Below are 6,930 nucleotides of genomic sequence, written 5' to 3' on the forward strand. Positions count from 1 at the left end.
GCCGTGCCTGATATGCACCCCTGGTGACATGGAGTGGATGCATCAGTTCGTTCATTAGTCAGAGAAAGAAGAAAAGCTGCCCCGTGTTTCGTGGCCTGGGGCTGGGATGGTTGATAATGTGGGTAACGTCAGCCAGCTAACTTGCAGAACTTTCTTGCAGCCAGGCAGTGGAGGCGGAGACCATTCTCTCAGCCTGGGGGACGGTCGGTGTAGGGATTACCACACGCAGCTGCTCAGAATTTTGCTTGTGTAGCAGTCCTATGGGGCCAAACTATTGCACTTTTTTCAGACTCAGCCCCACGAATGGACATTTTCTGGACCACAGCTCTCTGCTCAGATGCTTCCTGCCACTCTGACTACATTTGTTCCCATCACACCACCCTGTGGGTTGAAGAAAGTGTAAGACCTCGGAGAAGATAAAAAGGCATCTTTAGGCAAGATGGCTCCCGTGGCAGCCTCACAGCTGCCGTGAGGGATCATTTTCAGCCCTCGGTAGACCCTTCCTTTCCCCCCGCCGCCGTGAGCACCAAAGCTCACTTCAAGTCATGCTGGTACAGTGGCAGTGATCGTTAAGGAAAATTGTGTTTTCCAGCGAACGTGTGAGAGAAGAACATTCTTTTTCTTTTGGAGCATGACCCCTTCTCCTCAGCCCAGTGGCAGCGTGACTGAGACACACTCATCCCCGTCTGTGTTGCAGCTGCTGAGGCAAAGGAAGAGGCTGGGATACTTTCTGGCATTGGGGCCCGAGTTGCTTATACGTTGCTTTTGGCACTCGTTTCTGTAAGCACTCAGCCTATTTTCAAGTAAGCCCCTGAGATTTCTCTTTACGAAGAAAAACATTCTCTACATTCCCATCTTCATTTGGGCATGAAGATGGGAGCTTTCCCTTTGTCTCTAGCCAGTACTGTTGTTCAGTTTAACAGATGTCATTGAGCACCTACCACATGGCCAGACACGGCCCTGTGGGTTGTAGGGAGTCTGATGCTGAATACGGCAGAATCCTTGCCTTCAGAGACCCCGTGACCTATCAAAGGGGATATACCAGTGAACAACTTACCATAATACAATAGAATAAGTTCCTATAATATGTAAGTACCCAAGTGCTGGAGACAGTAGTAATCAATTCTATTTGGGGGTGACTGAAGGTTGAACTCAAGTTGGAGTTTTAGGGGATAAATTGAAGTTTGCCAAGCAAAAACAAGCATAATAACAATAACAATGTATATTTATATCATATAATTTATAATAATGTATATCTATATCCAGTGCCACTTACTGAGCACATATTATATGGCTGGCATTTTGCTGAAGGATTTACATACATCATCGCATTTATTTTTCACAGTAATCATTAGAAGAATAGTAAACATATTTCTAATACTTGCTATGTAACAGCCATGATCTACTTTATATATAGACAGAGAAGAAATGGGATGGAACCTTTGGATGGATCACTATTCTGAGAATCCTCAAGAGGAATATGTTAAACATTTTTCCAGTGGTTCTAAATTTATACTGTAAGTAAACCACGCTTAACATGTGGAAGAGGAAATAAAAAAGAGAAAAAGACAGAAAGAAGGGAGGGAGGGGAGGAGGGAGGAAGGAAGGAAAGAAAAGGAAGGAAGGAAAGGAAAAGAAAAAGAAAAGGAAAGTTTGTCCTCTTCCTTGTGCTTGGTAAAGAGCTATAATGAGCTATCTCGTGATCTTTCTCCAAACTGCATAAAATCTTACTGGGAATTGTCTGCTAGCGTGAGGCCGTACTTGTGCTTAGCTAAAGCCAAACCTCTTTGGTTTCTGTCTGGAATTGAGCTTGGGAGGCAACACTGTTCTATAGCTGATCTCTAAGACAATGTGTGACTTGGCTTTGGACTTAGTTGTCCTTGGTATATTGCTGACTTTCACCATTAAATCTAAGAAGTCTGTGTTTGTATTTGTATTGGCACAAATTGGGAGGATTCTAGAAAAATGGTACAGATGAACAGGTTTGCAAGGCAGAAATAGAGACACAGATGTGGAGAAGAAAAGTATGGACACCAAGGGGGAAGAGCTGGGAGGAGGGCGGTGGTGGTGGGATGAATTGGGAGATTGGGATTGACGTATATACACCAATATGTGTAAAATAGATAACTTATAAGAACCTGCTATATAAAAATAAAATAAAAGCGGACAAACTTAAAAATATTAATAATAAATAAATAAAAATATATGATTTATAAAAAAACAAAAAAATTGGGAGGATTGATTGGAATGAGGAAACAATGAGGAAAATTTTTCGCATGGTAACAGTTATTTCTTTACGGTATAAAAACTATTCTTCCTAGTTTTCTCTCTTCTTCATCCAACTTCACAGTATAAAAACAAAGTGAAATAAGACTATTTCATGCTACAGAAACGGGACAATTCCATAAGGGCAACAGTCATTCAGTCAATCAGTGGTTTGATATCCTGTGTCCATCTCTTGATTTGCCCTAAGTTGCGGACCACCAAATTAAATAAATGCCGATGTCCAGTAACCAACCCAGGCCCAAATCCTGTTAACAGGGCAGCCTTCAGAGAAACCCCATGGCACCTTCAGAAAAGACCTTTAGGGACTTCCCTGGTGGCGCAGTGGTTAAGAATCCGCCTGCCAGTGTAGGGGACACGGGTTCGAGCCCTGGTCCGGGAAGATCCCACATGCCGCAGAGCAACTAAGCCTGTGCGCCACAACTACTGAGCCTGTGCTGTAGAGCCCACGAGCCACAACTACTGAGCCTGTGGGCCACAACTACTGAGACCACGAGCCACAACTACTGAAGCCTGTGCGCCCAGAGCCTGTTCTCTGCAACAAGAGAAGCCACCGCAATGAGAAGCCCGCGCACCACGACAAAGTGTAGCCCCTGCTCTCTGCAACCAGAGAAAGCCTGAGCCCAGCAACGAAGACTCAATACAGCCAAAAATAAAATAAATTAAAAAGAAAAAATAAGAAAAGACCTTTAAAATTCAGTAAACTCCTCCCACCACGTGAGGCCACCCCCACCGGCACCCTACCCCCGGACAAACTCTTCTTCAGACTGAGAGTGCTCTGGTCCTGGCACTCACCAACCAGTCTTTCTGCAGAAACAGCATCCTGGAGGATGGAAAGCTCCTAACTCATTTTCAACACCCCGTGAAACGAAGTCCAAAACTTCCATAGTGTCGAGATCCATCAAAATAGGCCTTGCACAGAGAGTTCTGGGTCCGGATAACCTAAACAGAGACCAAGTCCATCTCTAGAGTAAATCAAAATGTTCTGCTGCTTTGGTTGAGCACAAACTATCAGTCCACGGACGTGCCCCCTGCTCATTAGAGAATCTTCCCATGTTTCTAGATAGTGCAGGTGTAGGGGGTGGAGGAGAGCAGGGGCAGGAGTAGATTTTCAAAAGGCAAAGCAAACATCATTTTTAAGACTTGTTTTGTTTGCTTTTTGTTATCTTCTATGCAGCAACACTATTTCTTGGATTTTATTTCTTCTCCACATTTTGGTTTTCAATATTGTCCTTTATTTGTTAGCAGTTCCTCTCTATTTTATGGGATTATTACGTACAGCATTCTAAATCTCAGATTCATTTAACAATCCCAAGAATTTCAAGGATACCTGAGTGCCCACAGGGCACAGCTTTAGTGAATCCTTGGCCTCACGGTGACACTAACAGTTCTGTGGTTCCCTGAGAAGTAAAGTACGTCGTTGAGAGAGAAGGGCAGTAGCTTGGAAGCTAATCTTCTAAATATTATTTGAGGTTCTTAAATGTGAGCTCTCACTGCAGGCTCCAGACTCCCCCCAAAATGAAATTACATTGAACATTAAACATTTTTCAGCGTGTACGTTCCACTTTAAAGAAGGGGAAGAAAATTGTTGCAGCAATGCAAATGTCTATTAGTGTACGCATCAAGAATAATAAAAATAGGTCTTTTAAAAAGAGCCTTTTTAAAAAAAAGAAGGCTGTGGAAAACAGCTCCCAGAGAAGTAATTTTTCAATTTCCTTGATTTGCTTTGCTGGAAATTGCTCTCCAATTTATTATAATTTGAAAAGACAATGAATTCTTCATTTGGAATTAATATAAAAATGACTGAAAAGCGTCTTGCTCGTCTCAGAATTTACAACCTGTTTGGATAAAGCATTTTGAGTCGTGCATCACTGTTAAAACCCAAGACTTAGTGAAGGCTGGTAATGCTTTCCATATGGTTTCCCTAAATGATAATTATAGCTCATTCTGAACTACAAATTATGTACACTAAAAATGTTAATTTAATTTAGGGTTACTGACTAGATTTTTTTTTTTCTGAAAGCAGGTGTAATAGGAATTACATTGTCTGAATATTGTCAGTAATACTAGACATGATGAATAGGTATAACCAGATTATGGCTGAATTTGACTTTATTTTGCGGATTCTGCTTGCAAATGTTCAGCCTGCTGTGCCTTCTCCGTCATTTATCCTGAAAGGAGAAAACATTAATGAGGGAAATCAAAACAAATGCCTCTCCTGGACTCTCCAATAAGCTGTTTGAAATAGTCTGTGTAGGAGAGAGGGTGGGCATGAGTATAAAACTGCAAACCAGTCTTATACTCATGTGACTTCTTGGAATTTCATCATCAATCAGCATTAAGTCAAACATTAATAAGTATTGAAGTTGAAATTAACTGCAACCTCTGACTGAAAAGTATTTACTTATAACCTTTCAGTTAGATTCTGTAATGAAATATGGCAATGAATTAGCCATGATGGCCTGGAGAAAGGTGCTTAATAAGAAAAACTGCTCATGTTGAGAATCCACGTTCTTCTCATGTTTATGTTAATGAATCCTCTTCATCCTTCCCCTGCTCCCCCCACCCAAATTGCCTTTTCATGAATCCATCAGTGCTTACAGTAGAGGCAGATAGTAGGAAGAACTTTAATTAGTCTTCAAATTTGCAAGGTATCAGGAGCCTTAGAAATGGTTAGGATCCAGAGGTTCTCAAAAATCAGTGTTCAAGAGAGGCAGAGTGTACAATGCAGGGGCTGGGGTTCTGCAGCCAGACCGCTTGTTTTGGAACCTGGCTCCCCACACTTCCTACACCTGAGACCCTGAGAGAGTCACTTAATCGTTGTGACTCTCAGTTTCTTCATCTGTCAAGTGGGCATAAAAATAATGACACTTATAGGTAGGTATGATGACAACAAAGCTTATCGTACAATCTCATACCTAGAAATAGTCTATAAGTGCCTTATCATAGGAACAATTTAGGGTGCATTTTAAAAATATAAATCTCTCTAGGCCCTCACCCTGAGCAATTCCAATTTATTCAGTGTTCATTGAAGTCCAGATATCTGCGTTTTGACCAACATCCCAGGTGGTCCTGGACCATACTTGAAGAAACACTGATTTGGTCCAACACCCTTGTTTGGAGGATGAGAAAAGTGAGTCCCGGAGGGTGAAGTGCCTTTGTCAAGGTCACACAGCTATTTAGCGATCCACCTGATAGAGATCCCAGGTCTCTCATCTTGCATTCTAACGTGCTCTCCACCGTAGCTGCCTCCATTTATTGACTCTTTAAAAGTGAGCTTCTTAACCAGAAGTGCACATCAGAAACACCTAAGAAGCCTTTTCAGATACTCATGCCCAAGGCCCAGCCCACACCTGCTGAATCTGATAACAAGTGGCAGCTCTCAGACCTGAACCCGAGGTCCCTGATTGTTTTAGAGGACCAGGTGATATCCTTGTGTTAGCTTCTCGTGCTTTTCTCACGTGGAGCTCAGAACACGCGATTTAAATCATATTTGAGTCATTTTCATTTCCTGACCACACTGTCGGATCACGGTACTATAATAAAAACACACTTTATTTTTTAGTTTATTTAAATATATATTTTTAGTTTATTTCCCTTCCCCTCCCACCATGGAAAACTCTGGCATTAGCCACTGCCCTGGCAAAGCATTTTGGCACTCCACCCCAATCTCCCAGGGCTTTTAATATACAGATTGGGATAATCCAGCAGTCCTCAACTGGGGTTGCTTTTGCCACCCAGGAGACATTGGGCAATGTCCAAAGACATTTTCGGTCGCCATAACTAAGGGGCAGTGCTACTGGCATCTAGTGGGTAGAGGCCAGGGATGCTGATAAACATCCTTCAATGCACAGGACAGCCCCGAAACAAGGAATTATAGCGCCCCAAGTGTCATGAGTACCAAAGTGAAGAAACCGTAAGCTAATCAACAGGAAGAAGGACTCAGAGTGAGGATTTGTCTCAGAGAGCTCTGAGAGCCACTTCTAGAAGAAAAAACTCACGTGGAAGAGGCAAGAGTGAGGACAGAGAAGAGTGAGCTACCGTTTAGGAGTATGAAAGAGGAGTCTGGGGAGAAAGTGGAGAGTGAGGGTGAGGGAGAAGGATATGGTGAGAGCTAGCAGCTGAGAGATGGTGCTTTGACTTAGGAAGTGAATCTTCTTTAAGGTTCCTCAACAGAGGCAAGTTAAGATTAGAATGATTTATACTTTTGGTATCTTTCAACGTGATACCGCTCCAAGACTGGGCCCATGGAGTGCTGGCTTGTATTACGGTTACAGAATAGTCCTTAGAATTACATCCCTTTCCTAAAGATGATAAAAATCCTCTTAAAATATCAAAATAATTTTGCTTTTTCCTTATGTAAGCCTTAGGTCAACATCATATACCTATACCATATACAGCACATATGCTTGTCAGTGAGGAGAAGGCGCAGGGAGCTCAGAGAAGCTGATTCAAAGACCCAGAAAGGCTCTAGTAGCAAGTGTCTGGCTTGGCCTTGCCCCTTGTTTCATCCGTAACCGACCACACTGACTAAAGGCCATTAACTATGCTGTTGCCCCCAGAATACCAAATAACCATGTAATTTGTAGGTAAAACAAATTTTAGGCTGATGGGGACAGAACTTTCTGGAAATAGTGACTGTGGAAA

Source organism: Neophocaena asiaeorientalis, unplaced genomic scaffold (assembly GCF_003031525.2).
Source record: "Neophocaena asiaeorientalis asiaeorientalis breed wild unplaced genomic scaffold, Neophocaena_asiaeorientalis_V1.1 scaffold130, whole genome shotgun sequence".
NCBI lineage: Eukaryota > Metazoa > Chordata > Mammalia > Artiodactyla > Phocoenidae > Neophocaena > Neophocaena asiaeorientalis.